At 54.3% G+C, this 13,562-nt stretch overlaps 1 pseudogene across 1 annotated transcript; it reads right to left on the bottom strand.

The window, feature by feature from the left end:
* Positions 1 to 9,908: 9,908 nt before the first annotated feature.
* Positions 9,909 to 10,864, bottom strand: LOC309601276 (olfactory receptor 14A16-like; annotated as a pseudogene). The gene has a single exon. The product of its transcript is annotated as an olfactory receptor 14A16-like (transcript).
* Between the last annotated feature and the right edge of the window lie 2,698 nt (positions 10,865 to 13,562).

Raw genomic sequence — 13,562 nt, forward strand, 5'->3', positions numbered from 1 at the left:
CACCATCACTACTGGTGGGTATCCTATTTAGGGATAGAAATCCTCATTTTTATGACTGAAAATGTAAGAGTCTTGAGACAGGACATACAAAAGGGCTCAGATATTTGTAGCTTAGTGCAGAGTCAGGAGAGCTGCAGTGTTACAGAATCATGGAATCATAGAATCATTTAAGTTGCAAAAGATCTTTAAGATCATCGAGTCCAACTGTTAATGTAGCACTGCCAAGTCCACCACTAAACCATGTTCCTAAGCACCATGTCCACGTGTCATTTAAATACCTCCAGGGATGGAGACTCAATCACTTCCCTGGGCAGCCTGTTCCAATGCTTGACAACCCTTTTGGTGAAGAAATCTTTCCTAATATCCAATCTAAACCATTTCCTCTTGTCCTATCCCTTGTTACTTGGGAGAAGAGACCGACTCCCACCTCACTACAGCCTCACTTCACGCAGTTGTAGAGAGCAATAAGGTCTCCCCTCAGCCTCCTCTTCTCCAAACTAAACAACCCCAGCTCCCTCAGCCGCTCCTTATAGGACTTGTGCTCCAGACCCTTCACCAGCTTCGTTGCTCATCTTTGGACACTCTCCAGCACCTCAATGTCCTTCTTGGAGTGAGGGGCCCAAAACTGAACACAGTACTCGAGGTGCGGCCTCACCAGTGCCGAGTACAGGGGAACCATCATTTCCCTAGTCCTGCTGGCCACACTATTCCTGAAACAAGCCAGGATGCCATTGGCCCTCTTGGCCACCTGGGCACACTGCCAGCTCATATTCAGCCAGCCGTCAACCAACACCCCCAGGTCCTTTTCTGCCAGGCAGCTCTCCAGCCACTCCTCCCCAAGCCTGTAGCGTTGCATGGGGTTGTTGTGACACAAGTGCAGGACTCGGCACTGAGCCTTGTTGAATCTCATACAGCTGGCCTCGGCCCATTGATCCAGCCTGGCCAGGTCCCTCTGTAGACCCTTCCTGCCCTCCAGCAGATCAACACTCCCACCCAACTTGGTGTCGTCGGCAAACTTACTGAGGGTGCACTCGATCCCCTCATCCAGATTATTGATAAAGATATTAAGCAGAAGTAGGCCCAATACTGAGCCCTGGGGACCACCACTTGTGGCCGGCCACCAACTGGATTGAACTCTGTTCACCACCACTCTTTGGGCCTCATCATCCAGCCAGTTTTTTACACAGCAAAGAGTAAGTGGGCCCAAACCGTGAGCCGCTAGTTTCTCCAGGAGAAGGCTGTGGGAAAAGTTGTCAAAGGCTTTACTGAAGTCCAAGTAGACAACATCCACAGCCTTTCCCTCATCCACTAAGCAGGTCATCTTGTCATAGAAGGAGATCAGGTTGGTCAAGCAGGACCTGCCTTTCATAAACCCATGCTGACTGGGCCCGATCCCCTGGTTGTCCTGTATGTGCCGCGTGATGGCACTCAGGATGACCTGGTCCATAACGTTCCCTGGCCCCACAGTCAGATTGACAGGACTGTAGTTCCCCAGGTCCTCCTTCCAGCCCTTCTTGTAGATGGGCGTCATATTTGCTAACCTCCAGTCGACTGGCACCTCCCCAGTTAGCCAGGACTGCTCATAAGTGATTGGAAGTGGCTTTGTGAGCACTTCTGCCAGCTCCCTCAGTACCCTCGGGTGGATCCCATCTGGCCCCATAGACTTTGTGTGTGTCTACATGGTGTAGCAGGTCGCTGACCATTTCCCCTTCCGTTATGGAGGCTTCATTCTGCTCCCGGTCCCTGTCTTCCAGCTCATGGGGCTGGATACCCCAAGAACAACTGGTCTGACTATTAAAGACAGAAGCAAAGAAAGCATTAAGTACCTCAGCCTTTTCCTCATCCTTTGTCACTATCCAATAAAGGATGGAGATTCTCCTCAGCCCTCCTTTTGTTGCTAATGTATTTATAGGAACTCTTTTTTACTGCCTTTTACGGCAGTAGCCAGATTAAGTTCTAGTTGGGCTTTGGCCCTTCTAATTTTCTCCCTGTGTAACCTCACAACATCCTTGTAGTCCTCCTGAGTTGCCTGCCCCTTCTTCCACAGATCATAACTCTCCTTTTATCCCTGAGTCCCAGCCAAATCTCTCTGAGCTCTCTGCCCACCAGTCTTTTTTCCCATCTGTGCTGCCCTTTCGCTTGTGCTGCCTTGAAGATGACTTCACACACAAATTTCTCTTTAAAAACCCCAAACAACTGAACTAATATGGCAGCAGGGAAGCACTGGTTCAATGGGCAGATCTGTAATCTCTGTCCCAGCCCAGAGACGGAGTTGCATTGAAGAGAGCAGGACAGGACCCCTCACAGAGCAAAGCAAAGGACCCTGAGAGGAGAGTGCCAGCCCCCAAGGAAAGGCTCAGCACTCCCTAGGATCCTACAGGAGAGCTGTACCTGTCTGGGGGCAGCTCGCAAGCCCAGCAGGGCAGGCAAAGCAGAGAGTCAGGGGTCCCGAAGATGACATGTTGCAAAGAGAGAGCCAGATCATTTCCCAGCAGACAATGCCCAGAAGACATCTACAGTGAAAGACAACAAGAGAGCTGCCGGAGGGCACCTTCCCCCACTGCTTGTTTGCAGTTCCCCCCCACCCCTTGCCCCTGTCTCTGCTGCCTGGAGCTCTCCCTGCCAGGAGCTGTTTCTCTGGCCCCAAGCCTCCTCCCTGTCAGTGCTCACAGAGCCCATCCCACCGGCTGTGTGCTCAGCTCTGCCCTGCAGACACCTCCCAGCAGCAGGGCACTGCCCAGGGGCATCTCTGTGTGTGCAGGCTCTGATGGGAACCTCAGACCAAACCTGATGAGGCTGGAAAAGTGATACTGATGCTGTCTGTAAGCCACGCTATGTTGACTTCTGATACTGCCTGGTTTATTCACTTCGAAGAGTAAAAGAGTTGCAATTTCAGTGCCTCCTCCAGAACGGAGAGATGAATTTCTGTGTCCCATTGCCCACCCAGATAACCCAGAGCAGAAGATTGAAAGAACAGGATCCTTCCCTTTTGGGTAGCCCCTGTCTTGCTCTGCTTCTTGGAAAGTCTTCTCCTGGGAATGTCCTGTAGTGATCTGCTGCTGTGAGCAGCCCTGACCTATGCAGCACCCACCCTGGCAGGACCCTGCCCTGCCAGGGGTCGCTCCTTCCACCCACAGCTTCTCCCCACAGCTCAGTGGGGAGCTCCCCAGGCAGGCTGAGTGCTGACCCTGGCAGGCAGCAGAGTCCCTGCCCCAGCACACAGCCCCCCTGCGGTGCAGGGACCCTGCTCTGAAGGACAGCCCTGGGCACCCCTGGCTGAACACCCATATGCACACCTCCACAACCATCCCCAGGAGAAGGCAGCCATCATGTTATGTTCCTCTCATGGTGCAGCAAGGAAGCTGTGCTCTGGAGCACATCCTTCTCCTCTGCATTAGAGAAACTAAGAGAGTAATACTGACAGATCCCACAGGCTGTGGGATGTCCCAGCTTTTGATGGTCCCTCCAGGAACTGAAGCTGCATTGCCCTACACCCAGAGACTTTCCACATAAAGGGCTGTGAAGATTTCTTCTCCAGTGAGCTCTCCTCCCACTCCCACCTGCCTTTACGCTCTCTCAGCCTTGCAGATCTCCTCTCGGTGCCTGCAGGCAGTGCCCTCAGCCCTGCTGCCCTTTGCAGAGGAGCTGCTCCTGGGCAGAGCTGTCTCTCTGCAGTGCTGCCCACTTGCCAGCAGCTCCCTCCATCCCAGGAGCCCAGCCCAGCTCAGCAGCAGAGGCCCAGCCCAAGGCACCACTTTCTCTGCCCCTCTGGGCTCCCTCCAGGTGTCCCTGGGGCTCTAAGGGCTGACAGCTCCTGAGAGGCAGCAGGGTCTCTCCTGGGGAGGGAGGGCTGACACAGACTGATGTCATCACTGCCTGTCCCTCTCTGAATGCTGGAGAGATGCATTTTAGAAGTGGCATTTTCCCAAACATGGCGTGGTGGTCTACGAGAGGTGTAAATGTTCCCATCCCTTTACCCCTCTCCCCATCACATTGCCAGGCAGGACACCTCGGCAGTGACAGGAACAGATCATTTCCCCCCAGCATAGGGCTGGGATTCAGCAGAGCCCTTAAGGTGTCTCCGCTCTGGTGAGGAGGCCAGAGACTGCAGTGGGGTTCAGCTCTCCCCCATGCACCCCACAGACCCACAGCACCTGGGATTCCTCTTGCTTCAGCTCAGGGTGCACAAAATAGGTGCCTGCAGGCCAGCTCCTGCCCTGAGCACCCACTGGGATCCATGGGGATGGGGGGTGGCAGTCAGCTGCTCTCACACAAACTCCTGGTGGCATTTGAGGTGCCAGGGGTGGTCCAAGACTTGTGGATGTGTCTGCAGGCTCTGATGGAGCATACCTGGGACACCCACACCTGCCTGAGCATCAGCTATGGGGCTGGTGGGGAGGGTGCCTTGGCCACCTCACATTACACCCAATGTTTAGGGCATCTGAACGTCTGTCAGACCCACATTTCCATGGCAGCTGCTGGACTATCAGCTGACCAAGCGGAGGAGTGCACGAGAAGGAGGGTCAGATCTGCCTCGCAGCACCATCCACTGCACTCCCTAGAGCTCAGCTCACTGCAAAATTCAGGCATGTGCACATCCCTGCAGTGAAGGCACCTACCTTGTTTCTAGGCTCTGTTTTAAATGGCATCAGAAAGGCCTCTAGTGCCATGCCAGGGGAGGCTGGGGTGCCCAGTGAAACTGCCTGTGGCTGGCAAACATGGCACAGGACCTCCAGGAAAGCCATGTCCCACTGGAGGGGGGTCTGGGCAGACACAGCAGGGCCTCCCAAAGGAGTCTGGTGCCTTTGTGCCAGCACCTGAATGTCAACACCCCAGCAAGGAGGCAAGGTCCATCTCGTCTACACCCTCATCTGCTGCAAGATTGGAAGGTGCATCACACCAGGGTCTCCACTCATGTCCCTGTACTCTCAACCCCTGACAGTTCTCTTCTCCCCTCTCCTCTACCCGCCTACCTGATGATACTGAAAAAACCCCATGCCACTGATGACCACAGACTGGCTGGAGTGCAGGCTTACCTCACCTAGGGACTTTCTCAGGGGTACCTTGTGTTCCTGGAGATTGGCACAAGGTGCTGCCGAGTCAGCTCAGGCAGCAAACTTCTCTCTTGCAAGGCCATCATGGCCCAAGTCTGCGTTTCTCTGCCTTGGGGACTGCAGGGCTTGTTGTCTTCATGAGCACCTCATTTCATCATTGCATTGCCACCTGCCATCCTTCCCAGCACACCTTTGCTCTGAAGCAAAGCCTTTGGATATGCGGGGTCCTGGGTGCTTGGTTCCAGTTTTCTCCATGAGAAGCCTTTGCTGAGCTGCTGCAACCAGAGTGTGCACCAAGGCCCTCAGCCTGGGACACAGGCAGGAGCATCTGGAGCCCCTTATTCCATCATGGAGCTTCTGAGGGAACCACGGCGGTGACGTGGTGGGAGAGGTTGCACAGCTTTGGGTACTGTGATGGCTAGATACAGGCTCTTTAGGAGACACTGGAGGTGGTTGGGGAAGGTGAGAGAATGAGACCGGGGCATGCCCTCTATGAAGGATGGGGCAGGTTGAATGTATGGTGGGGCAGAAGACAGGCTGTGTGAGTGTTTGTGGGTGAGGAACAGAGGAGAAACCAGTGAAGGTGACATGAAGGTGGGAGTAAGAACCACTCAGTCAGGGTGAGGAAGTGGATAAATGCTGACGCAGAAGTCACAGACACAGCACACGATCAATATGATCAAGCAAAATGTCGGTTTATTACATACACAACTTAGTTAATATAGTTTCTTGCCTTCCTAATCATGCATAAACTTATCGCTAATTGGTTAACTATGTTTGGCAATATGCTGTTCATGCGCTACTAGCAATATTCTGATTCGTTCATAACAATAGTTCACACGCACCGCCCGCTTCTCCCATATCTTGTTTTCAACATTGCAAGCCAATAGTTTCTTCCTCTTAATCTGCTTGTTTCATGTCTTCCAAACCGCAGTCGACCTTCGCAGCATCCTTGAATTCCTCTTGCGATAAATGCAGATTACGTCCACATAGTCTGAGTCTGGGTTGCTCACTACATGTCCTTGGTTTTTCAGATATCCCACAGATAAAGTCTTCTGTAGGCAGCCCAAGGAAGTCTCCAGATCAGCGACCCTTGCACTCACTGGACGGGTAAAGTGCTTGGGTGCAAACAGTCCCATGGGGTCCTGGAGAATCTCAGGTTAACTTCTTCTCCCAGCTGCCAAGCTGGCCAAGAGGGTGAGTCAGGGCTGGTCACTGATGATGAAGTGTCAGCCTTGGCTGTGGTGACTGTGGAGACCATCAGAGCTCAGGTTTGGGATCTCTCTCTGAGGGAAGCAGACATTGTCCTGCTCAGAGCTCTGGTAGTAGGAGAACCCATGGAGAGGAAGCTCTCAAAGGGAAAAATCTATAAAAGCTGAGAGGCCTTTAAGGACATCTTCCTCCGGGCACAGGAAGGGCCTGTCCTGATATGCAGGGAAACAACCCTTCACCTCAGGAAACCCACTGAGCTGAACAGGAACCTCACGGCTGAGGTCTGGTGTCAAAGGCAGCATGCAGGAAGTGGAAGCAGGGAGAGGCTCCAAAGGAGGAGTTTAGAAATGTTGTCTGGAGAAATAAGGATTGTGTTAGGAGAGTCAAAGCTCCCCAAAAGGTCAAGCTTGCAAGGGATGTCAAAGGGCAACAAGGTAAGCTGCTACATCTTCCTTAACCATGACAAAACCACAGAAAGGTGAAGTGGGCCACTGCTGAATTTAGCAAGAGTAGATGCAGCTCGGTCTGAAGTACACGATGTCTTCTTTTCCTCTGTCTTCACCAGCAAGCTCTCCCAGGTCTTTGTGCCCTCAGGCAGGACTCAAGGAGGAGGAGAACAACCAGCAGTGGATGAGGATCAAGTCAGGGGCTCCTTAAGCAAACTCACCCCTTCGGAGTCTACTGAGCGCACGGGCTGCATCCAAGGGCACTCTTTCTCTGCAGTCCCAGGATGGGCTGTTAGCAAGCAGAAGGCCAAGGGACATGACACTGGAGAGTGATCCATGACACCCTAGCTGAAATACCACATGTCAGGTTTAGTGCAGCAGCCAAACGCAGAGGCATATGGAAATGTGTCAGGGTCCTACTGAGCACCTTCCTTGGTCACAGGCCAGCTGGGAAGTGGAAGAGGGAAAGGGGCTGAGCAGCAGTGATCCCTGCCTGGCTGGGTCTGCTTCTCACCCCGACCAGCATGGCCAGTGCAGGGCCACCCCATGGCCCCAGGGCACCACAGTCCCCTCGCTCTGCAGAGCAGCACCGCCAGCTCAGGGCCCTGTGGGGAACGTGGCCAGGGGTGCAGGAACTGCCAGCCAGGCCAGCACGGACACACTCCCCTGGGGAAAGGCTCTCTGGGGAGAAGGGGTGTCCAGGGAGAAGAGCAGGGCACCATGGCTGTGGAGGGGAGAAATACAAAGAGCACCCCGTTCCTGTGCTCAGAGCTCTGCAGCACCCTGTGGCTGGCATTGCCATAGGGCCAGCCCAGACTGGGCTGCTCTACTGCGATGGGATGGGATGGGATGGGGAGAGGGCAGAGGAGGTGGGGAGAGCTGGGGAGGGGCTGGGCTGGAAAGTTCCCAGGAAACGAAAACACCGGCGTACAGCTCAGCTGTGTGAGTGTGGAGGGTGGGGGCACACAGCAGTGTCCTCACACAGCCAGGCCTGGCAGAGACCTGAAGGGCCAGCAGAGCAGGACCTGCTCTGTGCCATAGTCCCTGCACACCGTGAGCAAGCTGCCCCAGGGCGATCATCACAGACCTCCACCTATTCTGTCTTCAAAAACCTCTCCAAGGGAAAGATTCACTGAGCCATAGAATAAATCGTGTGTGAAGAGAGCCCTGAACATCATCTTGCCTCACTCTCCTGCTCAAGGCAGGGTGAACTAGATGAGGTTGTTCAAGGCCTCCGTCCAGCTTTGCATCATCCAGAAAGGAGCTGAAAGTGCGCTCCATCACATCATACAGGGGGATAATAAAGACGTTCAAGAGTGTTGGCCCAAGTGCTGGTCACTGAGGGATGCCATCAGCAGCTGGCTGCCCAGAGGACTTTGTACCACTGGTGACATTTGGGCTTGATCGTCCAGCCAACTGCCCAACTACATCCACTTCTTCAGCCCAGGTAGCACTAATCTGGCTATAAGGACACCATTGGAATCTATGTCAAAGGCCTCGCAAAATTCCATGTACACAACATGCCTTTCTTTCCCCTGCCCGTTGTGGTTCAGCAATCCCTTTCTTGTCCTTCAAGTGCCTGGAAACCGCTGCAGGAGGACGTGTCCCATCCCCTTCCCAGGGACAGAGGTAGGCTGACCAGCCTGTAATTCTCCCAGTTCCCATTCCTGTCCTTCCTCAAAATGGGATTGATGTCTGCCTTTTTCAGGGACCCCAGAACCTCTCTGATTGCTCTGGCACTTTTGAGAGCACAATCCAGAATCACGGGCAAGGGTGACTTAGCAGAGAGGAGCCCTTGCAAGGAGCCTGTCCGAGGCAGCTGAGATGAATCTTCCTGGGCCAGTGGGGTTTGTTCCTGGAGTCACACACAGAAAGAGCAGGGTTCTTTCGGGCGTCCACATCTGAGCTGGCCTCGTGGACTCCTTATGCACCCAGGGGTGTTCAGAGACAGAGTCTTTCCCTCTTACACACAGAGGCAGGGCACGGCAGCAGGCATAGGGACTCTCTGGCCTCCTGCTGCCACTGCGAGAGGCTGGGAGGCACCTCAGCCCTGCAGTGTATCACCCTGCTCTGCACTCACCTGAGATGCCCCTCGTCATGAGGAATGGACACAGGGACCTCGGCTCAAGGAAGCACATCCCAGTGCTGCATTCAGGTGGTTTCCCATGGGATGTTGCTCCCAATGAGAAGTGACCTGGAGGCGCTGTCTGTCCCACAGGCCTTCATGGAACCCCAAGGAATAGCAGATCACATTTCTGCTCACTCAGGTTCATTTCACGTCATGTATGTGATGTGCATGCTTACATTTCCTCTGTGCAATGCAAACATGGACTGCTGACCTACTCATTTGGTGACCTTCCACGGAGGGGCAAAGAACCTGTTCAGGCTGGGGTGAGAGGCCAGTGCTGGCAATGGTGGTTGTGAGGGGCTAGTGCAGGATGACTGCCCTGGGGCAGCTTCCCCAGGGTGTCCAGAAAACACGGGCACAGACCAGACCCAGCTCTGCTGGTCCTTCAGGTCTCTCACAGGGGGCCCGGCTGTGCGAAGACACTCCTGTGTGGCGCAACCCTGCACACTCACATTGTTTAGCTGTATACTGGTGTTTTCATCTGTGGGCTGCTTTCTTGGGCATGATCTTGAGAAAAACTTTGTAAGAAGACCTAAACCTTCAGGCACTGTCTGAGGAAATCACCCTTCTTTATGGAAATGCTGTTATGGAGGCCAGCTCTGTCACAGAAGTGCCCATTGCCTGTCCCTGCTTGCAGTCAAAAGACTACCATGCAGCACAACTGTGACCAGCTCTCAGGGCTGGCACCAAAACAAGGGATCAGAAATAGTGTGTGGAAGTGGCAAGAGACCAGCCCTGGAAGACAAAGTGTTGGTGCTCCCTGGCAGTGCTGCCATGCTGGGACTCTTTTCCCCTCCACCCATGCATAAAGGAACTGTCCCTGCAGCTCCAAAAAGTCCTTGGAGGAAGGATCTCAGGAAATAAAAAAAAATAGTCACTGAAGGGCCCTTTATTTTGTTGAAACACACAGAGAGCATGGCTCCTCATTCAAACAACCACTCAGTCAGAAAAGAAAAGCAGAAAATGAATTATAAAGGTGAGGACAACATTATCACAAGTAAAAACCCACCACAAACAACACAAAAGACAGAAGACAGGCTGGGCCTGTAATGGGTTACGTTATAATTGCTATGCAGAAGATGATGGGCAATTTATTGCTCCAGAAAAACATCCAGTCACCATTTTCCACACTGCATCCTTCAGCGCCTGGTTCCTCATGCTGTAGATGAGGGGGTTCACTGCTGGAGGCACCACTGAGAACAGCACTGTCGTTACCAAGTCCAGCGACGGTGAGGAGGTAGAGGTGGGTTTCAGGTAGGTAAATATGGCAGTGCTGACAAACAGGGAGACCACAGCCATGTGAGGGAGGCACGTGGAAAAGGCTTTGTGGCGTCCCTGCTGTGAGGGGATCCTCAGCACAGACCTGAAGATCTGCACATAGGACAGAACAATGAAAACAAAACAGCTGAATGTTACTAAGAGACTAACCACACAAGCCCAGCCTCCCTGAGGTAGGCATCTGAACAGGAGAGCTTGAGGATGTGGGGGATTTCACAGAAGAACTGGTCCACAGCATTGCCTTGGCAGAGGGGGAGTGAAAATGTATTGGCCGTGTGCAGGAGAGCATTGAGAAACCCAGTGCCCCAGGCAGCTGCTGCCATGTGGATGCAAGCTCTGCTGCCCAGGAGGGTCCCATAGTGCAGGGGTTTGCAGATGGCCACGTAGCGGTCGTAGGCCATGATAGTGAGAAGGCAATACTCTGCTGATATCAAAAAGACAAACAGAAAGAGCTGAGCAGCACATCCCAAGAAGGAGATGGCCCTGGTGTGCCAGAGGGAACTGGCCATGGCTTTGGGGACAGTGGTGGAGATGGAGCCCAGGTCGAGGAGGGATAGGTTGAGGAGTAAAAAGTACATGGGGGTGTGGAGGCGGTGGTCGCAGGCGATGGCAGTGATGATGAGGTCGTTGCCCAGGAGGGCAGCCAGGTAGATGCCCAGGAAGAGCCAGAAGTGCAAGAGCTGCAGCTCCCGTTTGTCTGTGAATGCCAGGAGGAGGAACTGGGTGATGGAGCTGCCATTGGACATCTGCTGCTTCTGGGCATGGAAACTGCCAAAGGAGATAAACGAGAAAAATTCAGAGAAGCTTCTCTGAGCAAAATTTGATTCATTCATTCGAAATACCTAAGGCAGCTTTTCTTTCCTGGGGGACTGTTATGCAGCTCCGAGGCTTCAGCTCTGCTTTGTGCTGGCTGAGTGTGCTGTGCAGAGCCGTGCCCTCTCCCCAGGGGCTCCTGGAGGGTCAGCCCTGCTTTACAGCAATGACCCATGGAGGCAGCAACAGCCCAGTGTGTTTGGAGGGAGGCTTCCTGGGGAGGAGTTCCCTGTGCTGCACTACAGCGCAGGGTGAAAGCTCCGAAGGACACTTTTCGCACAGAGGCAGGTGGGAGATGAGGTGCAGGAAATGTGTCTCGTTACGCTGTGGTTTAGTATTCAGACACCCCCATCCCACTTGGGGAATATTCTGGAAAGCATAAAATTCCCTTGTTGCCCTGTTGCTCCCAGTGTAAACCTGCGTCAGTGCTCCCATGCAGGAGGGCTGCTCTGTCCATCAGCCTGGTGCCCAGCTGCTCTGTGCTTGCACCCCTCCCAGCTGCAGGAGGACTGCACCCAGAGGTTGCTCCAACAAAAACCCTGGACTGTCCTGGGAGCAGAGGGGTCCTGTTCAAGGTGCAGATTTCAAAACACCTCTCCTTTCCAGCACAGCTCTGCAGAGTATGATGGAGAGCACAGGACAAGGATGCTGATTGGCATGGGCAGATCGAGTGCTCTCAGACATCACCAAGGTCCTACAGGAGAGCTGTGCCCTTCTGGAGTGATGCTCACAGCCCCGCAGGACTCCCTGCCCAGCCTGATCAGGTGTCTGAAGGTGCTGTCTGCTAAGGGAAGCAGTGTCTCAAGCCTGGAAAATGAAGAGAGGTCTTGGGCACCTTGGTCCCATGGAAACACCTCTAGGGCAGCGCCCTCCAGGTCAGGGCCAGAGCAGGCACTCAGCACCCCCACCCCTTGCCCCACACCACTACTGTTACTGCCAGGGAGCCCAAGAGCAGGAAGAAGAGCAGCACAAGCACGTGGAGAAACAAAGGAAAACCCTGTGACTCTCCTCCTAAGGGAAGCAAGGAGAGGAGAGGCAGCCGGGCACTCAGGAAAGCCTTCTCCTCACCCAGCAGAGCACAGCACCTCCCGGTTAGCAAAAGCCCCGGGCAGTCGCTCTCAGCCCCTTTGCCGTGCAGAGGGAAGCAGCCACGTGTCAGGGGAGATGCCCCTCTGCTGTACCAGAGCTCTGGCTGCAGAGGAGGCACCTCCTGCCCTGGACCACACAGCCTTGAGGGCAGAGGCTGTGCTGGGTGGGAGACGAGAGCAGGGGTCTTGCTCGGAGGAAGGTGTCTGCATTGGAGGGGATGACAGGGAGCTTCCCAAAGTCTCCCTCCCATGACATTGCGGGTTGGAGTTTCCTACAACACTCTGCCCATGTGTTTGCAGCCTGGAGCTATCCCTGGTGGGAACTGTTTTCTCCCTCCAAGTTTTCCCTGTCAGGGATCACAGACCCCATCACCAACTCCTGTCTGCTCAGCTCTCACCTGAAGAAACCTCCCAATTCCAGGCACTCTCTAGAGGTACTCCCCGTTTGCAGGCAGTGAGGAGCAGGTCAGACAAACCCTGCTGAGGACAGCAAAGGTGATGCTGGTGCTCTCTGGAGGTAGAGGAGGGGATGGAAGCAGTTGACTTGCCTCCCACCAGACCTACTGATCTCTCAGTGTAGCAGCTCAGGACTCTCAGTCTCCCTCTCCAAAGGTAGCAGCGTCTTTCCCCTTTTTCCAGAAATAGCAGGAAACTGAAAGCATAGCCTCAGGAAAGCTCTTTACCTTCAAGGGATCCCCTGCCTTGCTCTTCTTCTGGAAAAGTCCCCCTGAAATGCCCTGGGCAGCTCTGGCTGCACACCCTGCCTTCACCCCTTCCCCCTTGTCTAACATGAGCCCCTGGGCTGGGAGGCCTCCTGACAGATCCCGTAGGCTGGAGGCTATAAACGCTTTAGGAGACCCTTCCAGGAACCACAGCTGCATTGCCCTGCCCCAAGAGACTTACCGTGACAAGGGCTGGAAAGATTCCTTCCCTTGCAGCTCTCCTCTCTCCTCCCCCTCCAGGCTGCCTTTAATCTCTCTCTGCCCTACTTCTTTTCCCAGAGCCCTGCTGCGCTTGGCAGAGGAGTTGCTCCTTGGCAGAGCTGTCTCTCTGCACTGCTGCCTGCTTCCCATGAGCTCCCTCCATCCCAGGAGCCCGTCTTAGCCCAGGAGGAGAGGACCTGCCCAAGACATCACTTGCTCTGCCCCCCACCCCACTCGGCACTCCCTCCAGGTGTCCCTGGGGCTCTCCAGGAACCTCCTTGGGAAGAGACTGAAGGAATCACCGATGCTGCCTGTCTCACCTCCGCAGAGACGTTTCTTTGCAGCAGTGCCCTTTCTCCTCTCCGAGACACAGTTAGGTCTGAGAATCCCCCTTCCTTGGCCCATCATGAGACAGGACACCTGGGCACTGGCAGGGAGGCATCTCCTTTACCCATGCTGAGAGAAGGCAATCAGCTGAGGCAATGGAGGCATCTCCTCCTGGATTTCTATTCCTCGGGCTGGAAGGGACCTCAGCTCCCTCCCATGCCTGCCACAAACCCACAGGAGGTGGGATTCCTCTTGCTTCAGTCATGGTGTCTGCTAAAAATCGGCACCTGCAC

The sequence above is a fragment of the Platalea leucorodia genome (assembly GCF_965183815.1).
Source record: "Platalea leucorodia genome assembly, chromosome: 30".
NCBI classification, from domain to species: domain Eukaryota; kingdom Metazoa; phylum Chordata; class Aves; order Pelecaniformes; family Threskiornithidae; genus Platalea; species Platalea leucorodia.